Source organism: Panthera leo, chromosome F2 (assembly GCF_018350215.1).
Source record: "Panthera leo isolate Ple1 chromosome F2, P.leo_Ple1_pat1.1, whole genome shotgun sequence".
NCBI lineage: Eukaryota > Metazoa > Chordata > Mammalia > Carnivora > Felidae > Panthera > Panthera leo.
This window is the reverse complement of record NC_056695.1, coordinates 65,623,024-65,638,981: the sequence shown is the minus strand read 5'-3', so window position 1 is coordinate 65,638,981 and position 15,958 is coordinate 65,623,024. Positions and strand designations below refer to the sequence as shown.

The window sequence follows — 15,958 nt, the reverse complement described above, 5'->3', positions numbered from 1 at the left end:
GCAGTACTAAACATCTCTAATTTCCTTACCCAGCCTTTTGACTTCACTTGCAAACCTTTGAACATGGCGGTCCCAGGAGTATTCTGCCTCCCACTCCCCTAATTCCTATCCATTCTTTCACGTTACACTTGGGTGATTGTGCTTTCACACACTTGAGTGTCCTTTCCTCTGGGAAGCCTCACCTGTAGTCACAGGCAGGACCGAAGCCTCCCTTCTGGTCTTGTAGGGTATATTGCTGCAGCGAACTCCCCCAATCTCTTCACATCTCTCTGTCTCCAGGCCCTGGGTGTCCTGTTTTCAGGCAGTGTCCTCTCACATTGGCTGTGTACTTGGCCATGTGAGACATCAGCAAGTGTGACACCAGTAGAGACCTGAAAAAATGCTTGCACTTTGGAGTTTGTCCTCTCCTGCTGTCTACACCACCACTGCGTGATAACATTTACCAGCTTTTTGCACAATGAGAGAGACACAACCCAGCCACCTCTGTCACTCAAACTGGCAGTCACTTAACCATCAGACAAGTGAGCGACCATCTGGGACCATGTTCTTTCTGCCTGGACCATTCTTCTCATGTTTCCTATAAAGTACTACTCAGCTCTCAGGAGGCAGCCTATAATGTCCTTTCCTGGAGAGACCTTGCCTGATGATGATCTAAATCAGGTCCCCCCAAATAAGCTCTCATGGTACCTTTTACTTTTCCTTCAAAGCACTTACTGCAGCTTGTATTTAATGCCTTTAATTGTGTGATTATTGGTTTAAGCGATGGTAAACTCCACAAGGGCATGGAGCAGATCTTCATCCCAAAGCTCCTTGTACGCCCTCAGAAATTTGGGTGAGTAAATGAATGAATGAATATTTAATGCCCAGGGTGCGAAGTTTTGCAGTAGGGAGGTCAGTTGGAGAGACAGTAAGCAACTTTTCATTTCCTCCTGGCTTGGTTTCTGCAGTCACCCTGCAGTGTATCTTTTTACTTCTTTGCATGTTTCTTGGTTTGTATAACCAGAAGTCACACCTAAGGTCAATGGTCACCAATTCTAGAGCCTTTATGATTTTCAGGACTCGGGGTCTCCCACCCAGGTTTCATAGCTTGTTCTCTGGCTCTTCAGTGGCATTGGAGTCACAGCATTGAACCCTTTTCCATCTGAGACGTGGGAAGAAAAAAGGATGAGGGCAAAGGAATCCAAAGGCAGGAGTTGGGGTCCCACCTCTGACAGTGACCAACTGTGTGACCTTGGGCAATTCTCAACAGTTCAGGACCTTGTTGTGAGGACCAAATGTAGTAATGTAAGTCAAATGTGTAAGATGGCTTAGTCATGCGTGCATTTGTCCATTATTCACTCCTACTTTGCTGTTTTTCGTCTATTCCCTCCTTTTTGGTTTTTCCTGGTAACAAGAGGCACATGATAAATATTAGTGCAGTGACTGAATGGGGGCACTGGAGGACTGATAATTTCCTGCTTACCATCTTCTTCTTATTAACAGCAAGTTTAGTATCTAGCATATAACCTGCGGGAACATAGCTTGGTGTTTCTTGCTCTTCAATCTGTTTCTCAGCAGGAGTCCAGTCATCCACTTCTGACAGATTTTCTGTAATCTATACATTTGCTACATGCCAGACCTATCACATAAACCTACATAGTCCTGTTTGTGCTGGAGTTGACAAAGCCAAGGACATTACATTCCATTTTTACTGGCGGCAAATCCTTCATTTCCAAATGAAAATCAGAGGATGATACTTAAAATGAGAATTCTAGTTGGCTAAGTTAAGGAGTCTGAGAAAAAAGTCAAATTCAAGAAAGTCATCTGGCTCTTAGCCCAAAGCTTTTATGTTGGAATATAAATTGGGTACTATGTCTTTTGCTTGTTTAAGTTTTCACCTCTCAGGGTTCTGCTTTCCTGAAACAATCACACGCTCATCCAACAACCACCTCAATGGCCTCCAGATTGCGGGGCTGGAACTGTGAGTCAACTTCAGGGGTATGAGGATGAGTCTCTGCCGGTCTGACCGTTCTCTCCCTGTTGCCTCTTGCTTGTCTTAAACCTCACAGCAGGCAGGGAAGCCTTGGACAGTTAGCAAGCTGGATGATGAACAATGTCAAGCACTTGAGAAACATGTGGGGAGAGTAACTCTGTCTCTTCTCTGGACCTGGAGTGAATTAGGAGGGACACCCGTAGTCTCCAGGATGTCCACAGGTCATGGAGGGTGGGAGCCTTGAGACTTGAGGAGACAGCATGTCCTCTCCCGGTCTGATGACTTAATGGTAGACTTCCCACTCACAGAACACTTTGTCTTGAAGATCCTGGTTAGAAACAGATTCTGTGCACAAGAAGATGACCGCTATTTCCACGACCATTTCAACTTTGGTGTTCTTACCACTCATCACACAAGTAAGTCAGTCTTTCTGACTGATTTGAAAGGTCCATGAGAATGGGGACCATGCCTATCTTGTTCTTAACTGTATGCTTAGCTCTTAGCACAGGGCATGGCAGAGGGGCTGTTGTTGAGTTGAATGATTTATGAATCACCAGTCTTATATGTGTGCATCATCACCTTTAATGCATGAGGCTAATAATGGCATACAATAAATATCTAAAGGAAAAGAAAGAAAAAAGATAAAGATAAAAGAAAAAAAATCCAAATTTCCAAACCAAACCATACAATTGATTATTTATTCAATGACTATTTTACTAAGCACTGTGTTTTAGAGCATTAATGGCACCCATGTTTCACCACTGTCTGTAACTCCTTCTTTGCCATGTGTCTTTGCATCTCCTCTCACTTAAAAGGCAGGGATTATTTCCTTGCCTGTTGAATCTGGGCTCAGTGATGTGACTTGTTTTGACCAAAAGTAAGAGATAGAAGTACATATGTTCCTGTTTTGAGCCTTGCCCTCAGGAGGACTTGAAATTTCTGATTTCCCTCTTCTATTCTATTATTGTCATAAGAAGGCCATGCCTTGGTCATGCCACTGGTCCTAGAAGAGGCATAGAGAATGTCCAGTGGAACTGCTCCAACAAGCCCAGCCTATGTGGGACCCCTAGCCTGGCTCATAGGTAAATATATATGAGTGAGCCCAGCTGAAATCAGCTGAATCCAGTTCAACCCACACCTGTGCAAGCTTACCAGTAAATGAAAATTTATTAAGCAAATGAATCTTACGATGCTCTGTTATATAGCAGTTTTGCAGCAGTAGCTAAACTGGTATAAGCATTTACCATATGCTGGGCACTCTGATAGAGAGAGATAGCTACTTATGCCAACATGACATAGTTGGTTGTTCCAGAAAGCTTTGCCTGGGAAATACAAGACTATGAATAACTTAACTGTTGGTTTCAGGAAATTCCTACAGATCAATTTATGAGAGCGTAGCCTGCTCACTAGGCCAGACAGTTTGCTTATCAAGCAAGAACTTACCTGTTTTGTGCTGGGTTCACCAATCCTAACGTATTATATCTTTTTTTTTTTTTTTTTTTTTTTTTATTTTTGGGACAGAGAGAGACAGAGCATGAACGGGGGAGGGGCAGAGAGAGAGGGAGACACAGAATCGGAAACAGGCTCCAGGCTCCGAGCCATCAGCCCAGAGCCTGACGCGGGGCTCGAACCCACGGACCGCGAGATCGTGACCTGGCTGAAGTCGGACGCTTAACCGACTGCGCCACCCAGGCGCCCCACGTATTATATCTTTTTAAAAAAGTTTATTTATTGATTGAGAGAAAGAGAGAGAGTGGGGGAGGGGCAGAGAGACAGGGAGAGAGAGAATCCCAAGCAGGCTCCACACTATCGATGCGGAGCCCGATGTAGGGCTTAAACCCACAAACTGTGAGATCATGATCTGAACTGAAATCAAGAGTTGGATGCTTAACAGACTGAGCCACCCAGGCACCCCCTAAAGTAGTATATCTTGAGCTTTGCCCCATCCCAATCAGTTTCAGTGCTATGCCTTGATGCTTGTAAGCTTTTCTTCATTCTCATGATTGAAAAAAAAATCCAGGATGGTTTAGACAGTCATTCTTCTTTCATTAACTTTTTACATCAGTTTTCAACCCTAAAACATCAGAATCATGGGAGCTTTTAAGAACATGCCTAGCCGGGGCCCCCTTTTTGGCAAATCTGACTGAGGAGATCTGGGAAGAACCTCCCTAATTCTATAGGTGTTAAAAGGAACCCAGGTGAGAGTCATAGTTCTAGAGAAGCAATCAAAGAAAATTGAAAACTACTTTTCCTGAGCTGAAGGAAGGCCCCAAATTGAAAGCACTCATCACTGGCAAAAACCATGGTGTCCTTAATCTCCCCTTCCCTGGTGATCTGCTCATCACCTAGAAAATGGCACTTTCCGTAGTTGGGGTTTTCTGTGCACAGGGACTCTTATCTGAGCCGGCATCTTTTCAGGTGCCAGTAAATCTCTACGTGCTCCCTCTCTTGTCTTCTGATAGATGAAGGGCATGTGTTTGACCTGAAGCCATGCCCCAAATGGCTTGTTGGGCCAGCCGTGCAGTATGAAACATCCTGTTCACGAAATTAAAATAAACACAACAAAGCAATGGAATGCTTCCCTCCCTCCATGGTGCAGTCATTTCGTTAAATTAATTGGTTTATTTACTCATTCCTCTGATCAGCAACGTTTTAACTTAATTATGTGCATAAGATAGGGGATAATGTATTTGTGACACAACTTATTTATGAAAGCCATCCATGAAAATCCATTTTGTTTCCATGTGATCTCATATCATACACACTGCAGTGATGACCTATCACCTAATTTGTGGTTACGATTTGTGATTGTTCATATTGACAGGACTAGGGCACTTTAGAGCACACCAGGCAAAGATCTCCAGAACTTTCCAGAAGAGTCTGGGTGAAATAAAAGTTGCAGCTTCCTTTTCCTTCGTAAAACACTAGCACTGGAGAAGAGGAGCTGGAAGTTGTCTGAATTCCTCTGAATAGTCTTTATTGTGTGTGTGTGTGTGTGTGTGTGTGTGTGTGTATACACATGTAGCATATACATGTTCTCAAAAGTAGTAACAATAACAAGTAATATACATAGGCATTATTCTAATGCTTTGCTTATATTCATTTGTTTCTCACAACCCAGTGAGGTAGGTACTGTTATTATCTGCCCATCATAGATGAGGAAACTGAGGCATGGAGGAGTTAAGCGACTTGCTCCTTACACAGCTGATGTGTAATGGGTGGAGCCAGGATTCACACCCAGGCCACTTCAGTACAGAGCCCCTGTTGTTAACCAGGCATTGTATCTAGCCCGCAGCCTGCTTTTGTATGACGTTGGAGCTAAGAATGTTTTTTTGCATCTTTGAAGGGTTAAAAACAATAAAAAGAATATGCAGCAGATACCGTATGTGGCCTGAAAAGCTTCAAGTATTTACTATCGGATTCTCTTCAGGAAAAGTTTGCTGACCCTTGCGGGTGTTCACAAGTGTGCTCGCTGCCTCTTGGTTAATATAATACCCATTTCAGACTCTGGGTTCAGACCTAATAGGTGTAGATATTGTTCCATTTCTAACACTTATGAAATTCTTCTGCTCTTCCTGAAGTTCCAGGAGAAGTCTTCCCAGTTGTATTCTTTCTATAGGGTGAACAGATGGCCCTTTTTGCCCAGGGCGGTGTTAATTAGTTGGCTCCTGTTGTCCTGACTTACTCAGTAGCAACCGCTTTCACTGTCAAACACGTCCCCCCCGGCTGGGTGCCCTCACCTGATGATGATTGGTTTTGAGCCTGCACTTGTCCACAGCGGAGCATTTAAACCCCAAATGTTTACCAATTTATAACTAGAGAAATGTTTTCCCCTCTGCCCTAGCTTGGGCTGCTATGACAAAATGCCACAGATTTGGTGGCTTAAACAACAGATATTTATTTCTCATAGTTCTGGGGGCTGCAAAGTCCAAGATCAAGGCGCTGGCAGATTCCGTATATGGTGAGGACTCTGCCTGGTATGCAGATGATTGCCTGTTTGCTGTGTCCTCACATGGCAGAGAGAGCGAGAGTGAGAGACAGTGAGCAGGCAAGGGAGCAAGTTCTCTGTGTTTCTTTTCCTAAGGGCACTAATTCTATCATAAGTGTTCTACCTTCATAACCTCATCGTTTAGATGATTATTTTCCAGAAACCCCACCTCCAAATACAATCATATTGGGGGTTAGGATTTCAACACATCACATGGGGGGGGGGTCAGCGTTTTACGTATGAATTTTGGGGACACATTTAGTCCTTATCACTCTCCAATACTCGTCCTGTGGAGAATGGTGTGTGCTTGCTTTGTTAGGTAATGATAGCTGACTGTAGGGTGCTACAGTCAGTTTTGTTCTCTCTCTATCTTTCTCTCATCCCCCCTCCCTTCTCATCTTTTCTCCGTTTTTTTTGGAGGAGGGTGGGGTGGGATCCTGGCTCTTTACTCACTGTTAAGATCAGCGTATCTGCTTGTTATGGGGTTGTCAGAAATGCATTATTCCCTCCTCAGAAGGAAGAATCTTCTGCTTGGGGTCTGGGCTGAAAAGTGGCCCCATTCTAGAGCCCTGTGACATCTCTTCTGTGGCACCCTTAACGCTGGTGGCCCTTCCCCACCCTGCCCTAACCCCAGTTGCAGTAGCAGCTGTAGTAATGATAGCAGCAATTCATGAACCTTCCTGTGGAGTCACTTTGAGGCCATTCTTGCTCGTACAGAAGACTGGCATTAACTGGGAGCTTGTTAGAAATGCCAAAACTTGGCTACTGAATTAGGTAGAATCTAATGATTCTAGTGATTCTAGGGGTCTAAGAATCTGGTGATTCCTTTGAACTTTAAGATTTGAGACCCACTGGTGTGTCTCATTTGAGTCTTAGAATAACCCTAAAAGATAGATAATGTGGCCCCCATTTTACAGATGAAAAAACTGAGGCCAGGAGAAGCGAATGACTTGAATAACATCCGACAAACTGAAGGTGGCAGAGGCTGTAACTCCAGCATGCACCATCACCTTCCCTGTGAGCTTGGAGCCTGGATCTTATTCCTGCTCCGTTTCTTCTTAGCTGCATGACTGAGACTTTAATTTTTTCATCTGTATAACAAGTCGGTTGAGCCAGATGATACAGGGTTCCTTCTGGGCTCCAAAATCTGTAAATTTCATGGGAGCCTGTTTTACATATGTTCATTTTTGAAGAATAGGAATCTGCTGAACTTGGGCAATAAAAGGATTTCAAGGTCTGGAATTAGTAGAAGGGATATTACTCTTCAAATGGACAACTGTTCCTTTGCTTTGCATTAGCAGGTTGGTATGTACTGCTGACTGCTAGCCAGCAACTGCCTGTTGCATGAAATTGTGGTTTCCTTCCTTCCTTCCTCTAAGCCACAGGGGGAGACAAAGTCACCCTGGGGGAAGGATGGGAGAGATACCATTTTGGAAGCATGAGAAAATTCTAACCAGTAGAAGTTGTTGGCATAACACAAAAGGAGATGAAATAAGATTAAGATTTGCCCTTGTTTGGGCTTTATCGTTTTGAGATGATCTCTTTGGTGAAGAATTATATTCTTAGCATAACTAGGAGCCTTCTGTAGAGTAGCGAAATTCTCCCCCCTCCCCCCATGAGGGTTATTAGTGATCTGACACATATGGATTGTTCTCAGGCACAGTAGCAAGAGGAGGTCCGACAGTTCAGGACAGCAGATGATGTAATGCTAGAGTTAGGCAGGACCTTGTGGTATAAATCCTTCTTATGGTTGAGAAAATGTGGTCCGGAGGAAGTTGGCCAAGATTACCCTCTGTGTAATCATTTGGAACCCGGGACTCTGACCCCTGATGCCTGGCCCACTGCAGCAATGATTCCCGAAGCACACAAGATTGGCCGTGAGGCTATGCAAATAGCCAAAATGGTACACAGGTGCATTCTTTTAACTAGTTACATATTTATTTTTCCACCTCTATTTAAGATCAGTGTCAGTAGTGTTGGGGTGCCTGGGTGGCTCAGTTGGTTAACCCTCTGACTTCAGCTCGGGTCATTAACTCATAGTTCATAAGTTCGAGCCCTGCATTGGGCTCTCTGCTGTCGGCACAGAGCCGGCTTCGGATCCTCTGTCCCCTCTCTTTCTGCCCCTCCCCAACTCACGCACGTGGGCACGTGCTCTCTCTCTCAAAAATAAATATTTAAAAAGATAAATGTCAGTAGTGTTTCATGGATTGTAACGCTACAGTTTTCTTTAAATTGACATGTTTAGAATATGACCATGAGTAAATTAAAATATTAATTAAATAGCAGCGTGGTTGGTACACAGATATGCAACAATTATGAAGGTGGTAAAAGAATGTCTGAAGTTTAGGAAATGCTGTAAAATTTGCTAAGCAATCCACAAGCCCTGGGAGTTTGACTATTCTGTGTTTCACAGTTGAGGAGGGAGCCACACATTTAACATTACAGTTGTATTTGGCTCAGGGACGTGTTCACTTCCCTTTATTCCTTTGTTAGTGTCCTAAGGCAGGAATTAGTCTGGCACTTTAGGCTGCATTATTCTGCTATGACAAATGACTCAAAAACTCAGTGACGGTTGCCTTTTTATTGGGGCTTATCTTGTATTTCTGTTATTGATCTGGCTTTGGCTTTTCACCCAGAGACCCAGACTGGAGGACAGCTCCTATCAGGCATATTGCTGGTATCTTGACAGAGGAAGACAGGATGCAGAGCCAGAAGATTCTGTTCAGAAGTGGCACAACAACCAAAAAACAAAACAACTCTTGATTTCAGCTTAGGTCATGATCCCAGGGTCGTGGGATCAAGCCCCAAGTCGGGTTCTGTGTTGAGCGTGGAGTCTGCTTGAGATTCATTCTCTCTCTGTCTCTCTCTCTCTCTCTCATTCTCCCTCTGACTCTCTCCCCAGCTTGTGCTCTCTCTAAAAAAAAAAAAAAAAAGTGGCACGTGGCACGTGATTTTCACTCATATTTCATTGGCCAAACTGAGTCACATCTTCATGGATGATGCCATTGGGGTGGGAGGTATAATCCTCTGATAGGGATAGACCTAGTGGGGAGGGAGTGAGTATTTTGACAATCATATAATCTGCCACTAATTAATTAATATTAAGAAACCATTCAGTGAGTAACACATGTTAGTGACTGAGAGTTACTTATAATTGTCTTATATATCGGGATCCTTCAGATTGTAGTGAAATATCTGATGTTTTACGATTCCCTCCACATGTGAGTCTCCTTCCCCGAGTCATACCACCCCCTACAGGGCAGTTGGGCACTTCTCTGCTGGCTTCAGAGATTACTGAATACTTTTCCAGAAATGGAGGATGACTGAGTTGTCCTAATGTGATTTTTCAGTCTTTACGGCATTGGGATGGGGAAGAACGTGGATGGCCTGACTAGCTCAAACTCCTACACCATATGGGTCAGTTTGTGTGACCTGTGCTGACTCAGCACAGTTGTAGGTTTGCACTGCTGGACTTTGTAGCCTGTTTTTGTCCCCACTTCTTCCCCCCCGCCCCGCCCCACCTTAGCTGCCTACCAATTACACGGGGTAGCCAGGCCATGATGTGTGATGTAAGTAAATCTGGCTTCCTGTAACAATCAACTAGTAAACATATCATAGTCCAGTTTAAACTAAAAATGCTGACATTCATAAAATATTACTTTATATATTTAAAAGGTATCAGATGATTAAGGCATATTTTAAAGAAATTCAAAACCTTGGATTAATTGACTGTTCCCCCCGCCCCCCCCCCCCCCCCCCCCCCCCCCCCACACACACCACCACCCCTGGCCTTATTTTCCGAGTTAACCATCTCAAGATGAAGTGAAGGTTTCTTCTCTTTTAGATCTTGTATAGGTGGAGTCAGCCCAAATTCTTCCTGGGTTCCAAATTCAGGCAAGCTTTAGCCCCAGAACTCTGGGTACCTGGGTGGTGGCAACTTTCTTTCCATCCTGGTTTTCCCCAGAGTGAGTGATCTAAGAGAGAAATATAGAAACCTCAGTGCCCTTTTATGACCTAGACTTGGAAGGCTTTCACACCACCTTTTCCTCAGTGTCCTGTTGACCTCACAAGTCAGCACCATTGAAATGTGGGAGGGGCTACCAAGTGCATGAAAACCAGGAGGTAGGGATGGTTGGTGACCCTCTTGGGGACTGGTTACCACGTTCAACACAGGCCCTGTTTTTGCCATTTAACGTGCTATTAAGTTCACACCTAATATGGATTTCCTTTGTTATTTTCTCTCTGAACTGCTGATACGGGCCTATCAGATTCTGCTTTGAATTGTTCCTTGATTAGGCATTTTATTTATTTATTTATTTATTTATTTTTTAATGTTTTATTTACTTTTAAGACAGAGAGAGACAGAGCATGAGTGGGGATGGGGCAGAGAGAGAGGGAGACACAGAATATGAAGCAGGCTGTAGGCTCTGAGCTGTGAGCACAGAGCCCGACGCGGGGCTCGAACTCACAAACCGCGAGATCATGACCTGAGCCGAAGTCGGATGCTCAGCCGACTGAGCCCCCAGGCGCCCCTAGGCATTTTAGACTCAATTGCTTTCGATTATCAAGTGTCTGGAGGTCAAGTCTTATGATTGCCTGGGATAAGGAGGATTGGGGAGGGGCCCTGAGACCTTTAGGCACTGGAGTGGGTACCTACTCCACTGGGCAAGCCTGGAGGGACGGTGCACTCTAGGAATTCATACAAAGGTGGGTAATGGGCTAGGAGAAAGCTCTAGCATGGGTCCTTAGCAAATGTTTATAAAAGGAATACATAAGTGAATGAAAGTTTATCCTGGCATCTTGTCGAATTCTGTGGAGACTCATATTCCCTACCGGTTTTAGAGTTCAGAGTGGCTCATCTTCTAGGGATAATTTCTTGTCTTGATGCAAAAGAAGTGCCCTCTCACTTCTGCTTGTGGGTGGATAATCGAAGGTGGCTTTGGGAACTGGGTGCTATTAATTTTGTGTCATTCCTGACACCTTCTGATAAGGTTCTGTGGGTTTAAAGGTAAAAAGTTGCTCTGGTGAGGGGCTTCCCAGGCTTGGGCAGAAGAGGGTGGGTGTCATTCTGCTTCTGGGCATGGGTCAGTGATGGACTCTTCAGCCGAAGGGCACTTTTGTGGAAATGCATCTCCAAAATCCTCTGCCGCTCTCTGTCTCCCCTGCTGGAGTTCGAGAGAGATTGCTCCAGAGGGCACCTGAAGGACCAGGCCGGGAATGGGGCCGTGGCGATGAAACTCCAGGCACATCTAGCAGAGCACATGAGACTTCATTGCTTGCACTCATTTTTCTGCACGCAGGACTCTGTGTCATTAATGAGCGAGACATGCTCTGGCTGTGTGTCAAACCACCTCAGTTTTTATTTGGCTTCAAGCTGGGCCTTTCTAGAACACATGTGTCTCCAGGGCTTTGAAACTCTTAAACAGTGGTGACTTTGGCGGTTTTAACTGAGCTGTTTCTGCAGTTCTGAAAGCCCAGAGTCTGTCTCTTGGTGGCGGGCATGTCCTGGCCAGGCAGAGGAGCTTAAAGGAACAAGGAAGGGCAAGACTGGGGACAAGGGAGGAGCCGTTAGATGCGATGCTCAAGTGGAGGAGGCTGGCACATCCAGGGCCCAAGGCGCCTCCCTCATTCACCTCCCAGAGGCCAAATTTATCTGTAGCCATTCAATTCTTTCTTGTTTTTCTTCTTTCCTTCTTCCTTCTTCCTTCTTCCTTCCTTCCTTCCTTCCTTTCTTTTTTTCTTTTTTTCTTTTTTTCTTTTTTTCTTTTTTTCTTTCAGGCCTGTTCAGTACGCATTATATTAACATATCTACATCATATTAACCTGTAACATGCTGGTTGAGAGTAGAAATTCTGGAGTCTGAGAGATCTTGGTTTATATTCCACATCTCCCACTTTTTAGCTCTGTGCCTTTGGGCAAACTCCTGACTTCTTTAAGCCTTGCTTTGCTCACCTGCACAGTGGAGACGAATAACTGTACCCATGTATTTATGGCCAGTTCGTGAGATTTCTTGGTGGTAATGTGGTTTCTTATAATTTTTTTTTCAGGTTTTGGTAGCAGGGTTATACTGACCTCATTAAATGAGTTGGAGAAGCATTCCCCCCTCTTGTATTTCCTGGAAGAGTTTGTGGGTAAGATTGGCATTTTTCTGTCTTAAATATTTGACAGAATTCAGAAGTAGAATCTGAAGTTTTCTTTATGGGAAGGTTTTTGATGACAAATTTAATGTTGTCACTGTTGAGAACCAAGTGGATGATTAAGCAAGAGCTCCCTTCGGGGAGAGGCAGGTGCAAGCACGTAGCCAGTGCTGACAGACCACTGCACTGGCCCACCAAATATCGCCTCACCTACTGTCTGTGAGATCCCACACCGGTGCACTGCATACATATGAGGAGCTCTGAGAAAAACAGATTCAAGCGGGTTAGGTCAATTAATACAGATCACACAGCTAATAGACAGCAGAATGAAACGAGGACTCCATTTCAATTATTTTGACTCACATCCCGTTGGGTTTCACATTCCCCAGCTGGAATGCCACGATTCTATCCCTCGATTCCGTTTCATCCTCTGATAATGTCATTCTCCTCTCTGCTCTCCTGGGGGGCACTGGGAGCCGGGCTGAGAGTTAGCTGTAAGTAGATTCATTCCCGGATCATTCCCATTTTATTGTGTGTCTCTGAGGGTCCATGCAAACATCGCTGCAAAACAAGGCCACAAACAAGGTCACAGGGGTGTGAGTACCTTTAGACAGCTTCAGAAGGGAAAAGAATTCACTCGTAAAAGATTGGGGGATCAAAAGGAGCATGATTCGGGTGCCTGGGTGGCTCAGTGAGTTAGGCATCTGGCTTCGGCTCAGGTCATGATCTCGCAGTTCATTAGTTCGAGCCTGTGTTGGGCTCTGTGCTGACAGCTCAGAGCCTGGAGCCTGCTTTGGATTCTGTGTCTCCCTCTCTCTCTCTCTGCCTCTCCCCTGCTCATTCTCTCTCTCTCTCTCTCTCTCTCTCTCTCTCTCTCTCTTTCTCTCTCTCTCTCTCAATCTCTCAAGAATAAATAAACGTCTAAATGAGCATGGTTCTCTAGCAGACCCCAAAGCCAGAGCCCATAGCTTTGAGCAAGTGCCTCTGCAAGTCATTAGTCTTCTCTACTCCGCATTGGCTTAAGCAGCATCTTCCCAGAGAGGTTTCCCTGAGCCCAGATGGGTTCTCAACATTTATGAGATAACATTTGGAAGACATCAAAGTGAGTGGGAATTATGCACCAGATGGATAGAGCAACATTCCTGGCTTAGTGGGACAGCTAAAAAGCAAGAAGTGGGAAAGGGGATTGGACAGTTTCTCCTGCTATGTGAGTCTGAGTTAATGTGTCTGGCAAAGGGATAACTGAGGTGAGTGGACGAAACAGAGTCCATGGAATTTCACAGATGAGAATGGGAACTGAGAAATCAGTGATGCTGGCCGCTCCGGCAAATAGAAGCTGGCTGCAGCTTCTGCTGATTATTGGGTGTTTGTGGCACAGTCCTGGGCTGGATGTGCACACCCCTGCACTCACACACACAGACACTCAGCCCAGAAGAAAAAAACTGCAGCTTCCTAGGGATCACACTCTTAATTCTGGTTAGAAACACTACAATGGCATTCGTTCCAACAATGTGATAAATAACAGGTTGTTATCAGGCAAAGGTTTCTAATCAACCAAAATCATACATCAAAAAAAACAAAACAGGGGCGCCTGGTTCAGTTGGTTAAGTGTCCGACTTCGGGTCAGGTCATGACCTCACAGCTCGTGGGTTTGAGGCCCACGTTGGGCTCTGTGCTGACAGCTCAGAGCCTGGAGCCTGCTTCAGATGCTGTGTCTCCCTCTCTCTCTGCCCCTCCCCCATTCATGCTCTGTCTCTCTCTCCTTCAAAAACAAATAAACATTTAAAAAATTAACAAAACAAAACAGAACACATAAGATAGAGCAAATGGCAGGCTCATTCAGGCCCCACGGAACCAATAGTTCATCTGTGGGATTTTCATCTGCAGGTCTTGGCAAGAGGAGCTCTAGAAACAATAGTAATAATAGCAGCTGCTGGATATTGTGGGTTTTCTTTGTCCTAGACACTGTGCCAAATGCTTTACGTACATTAGCTAGCTCAATCTTTCACTGCTGCCCCCTTGCTCAAGCCACCATTTCTTCCCACTTGGACTATTTTAATAGCTTTCAAATTGGAAGACCTTGTCTCCTGTAAGATCTTATTTTTACAGCTTCCAAAGTGATTATTTTGAAGATAAAATGGCTCAAAATCCTCCTGTAGCTTTCTGTCACTCTCACAGTAAAACCCCAAATCTTTCCAGTGGCCATGGGCCCTCAACTTCTCCTCAGTCATCTCCAGTACCCTGCCCCTAACATCCAACCACTCAGGCCTCCTCCATGGTTCAAAAGCATGCCAGGAATGCTCCTGCCTCTGGACCTTTGTGCTTACTGTTCCTGCCAGCTGGAATGCTTTCCCTGGGCCTTCCTTCAGTTTTCCACTTACATGTCCTTGAGGAGAAGGGCCTTCTCCAAGGGCCCTTTATGAATTTTGTCCAAGCCCTTAGTTCTCAGTATTTGTCTTCCTAGTCCTTAGCCCCACCCTCATAATTACATCTGTATTTGTTTACCAGTTTATTGCCCCTCTTCACCCCCTAGAATATAAGCTCCCCATGGACAGAGATTTTATTTATCTTATATATCCCTGACACTTATATCCCTGACACTTAGAACAATGCTCAGAATTATTTGTTGAATGGATAATAGAAATAACAAGTGATACTTTCCCTGCTTTTCTGTACTTCCCATTGGCTATAAAATTTCTCTCAAGAGCATGTTATTTCTTTAAAAAAAATGGTAACAAAATAAAAAGAAAAAAAGACTAAACTTTGAATAGCCACAAGATTACAATCTGAGAAATCTTGTCAATGCACATGGCAATCAGCTCTGATCCCAGCTGGTGGGTGGTAAGTTCTACTTGGCCCATGGCATCCAAACTGTTAGCCAATAAGGCAGTGGATTACAGGACATGAGACAGGCATAGCCAAACTAGATGTCACCTTCATTATTCCTAGGTAAGTCTTCTCTAGCACCTTAGGTAGTGCTCCAGTCATTCTATAGCTGTAGCCGAATCACCGGTACATGTGGTAAGCTATGTGTATTTATATATTATAGCTATTCCCGGTGAACCACATTTGATTAATTTCATAGTATGATTTTAATTCTTGCCTGATTATTTTACAAAAGAGGATAGAACTCTTAGAAATTGTTCATTCATTCATTCATTCACATATTTAAGATGTGCCTTCTGGGGCGCCTGGGTGGCTCAGTCGGTTAAGCGTCCGAATTCGGCTCAGGTCACGATCTCACGGTCCGTGAGTTCGAGCCCCGCGTCGGGCTCTGGGCTGATGGCTCAGAGCCTGGAGCCTGCTTCCGATTCTGTGTCTCCCGCTCTCTCTGACCCTCCCCCATTCATGCTCTGTCTCTCTCTGTCTCAAAAATAAAAATAAACTTAAAAAAAAAAATTAAAAAAAAAAAAAAAGATATGCCTTCTATGTTTCAAGGACCAGATAAGAAACCGAGGATGTAAGAGGAAGTAAGAGAGAAAAGGTCCTTATTCTCAGGAAGTTAGAAATAGGTTAGAAACAGGTGACATTTGTTCATTGTTTTCAGACCCTGGTGCCCAGAAGGAGAGGAGAGATACGTTTATTTTATGATATTCTTCCTACTGCTTCTACAGTGAGTCCCAGCCCTCACAGGACACATCTAAGAGTGTGACAAGCACGTGGTCCATGGAAAGGGAGCCAAAACATCAAATGTAGACTCTTGCCTTCTTCTCAAGCTTTCAACATTCACTGGATTTTCCTTTTATCTGCTACAGCCCTTGTTATGCATCACAGAGAAACCCTGATTATGAGTGGTAAATGATACAACCTTGGAATCAATAGTACCAAAGAAACTGGCCAGCCGATACAGACAATTGTAAA

The 15,958-nt window shown here is 44.4% G+C and overlaps 2 long non-coding RNA genes across 5 annotated transcripts in view; one reads left to right on the top strand and one right to left on the bottom strand.

Moving 5' to 3' along the window:
* Positions 1-15,958, top strand: part of LOC122211048 — a 120,251-nt gene that overhangs the window by 54,032 nt on the left and 50,261 nt on the right. For 2 of the 3 annotated variants that reach the window (XR_006198437.1, XR_006198439.1), the window contains exon 3: positions 12,008-12,091. The exons of the other annotated variant lie outside the window; for it this stretch is intronic. This is a non-coding gene — a long non-coding RNA (uncharacterized LOC122211048). The remainder of the gene's footprint in view (positions 1-12,007; positions 12,092-15,958) is intronic. 3 annotated transcript variants of the gene reach the window in all.
* On the bottom strand, positions 8,523-9,930 carry LOC122211049. 2 transcript variants are annotated; one of them, XR_006198442.1, is made up of 2 exons: positions 9,884-9,930; positions 8,523-8,678 (listed from the first exon to the last, which is right to left on the bottom strand). It is a non-coding gene; the product is annotated as an uncharacterized LOC122211049 (long non-coding RNA). The 2 variants fall into 2 exon arrangements; XR_006198440.1 differs by having other exon boundaries at positions 9,769-9,924.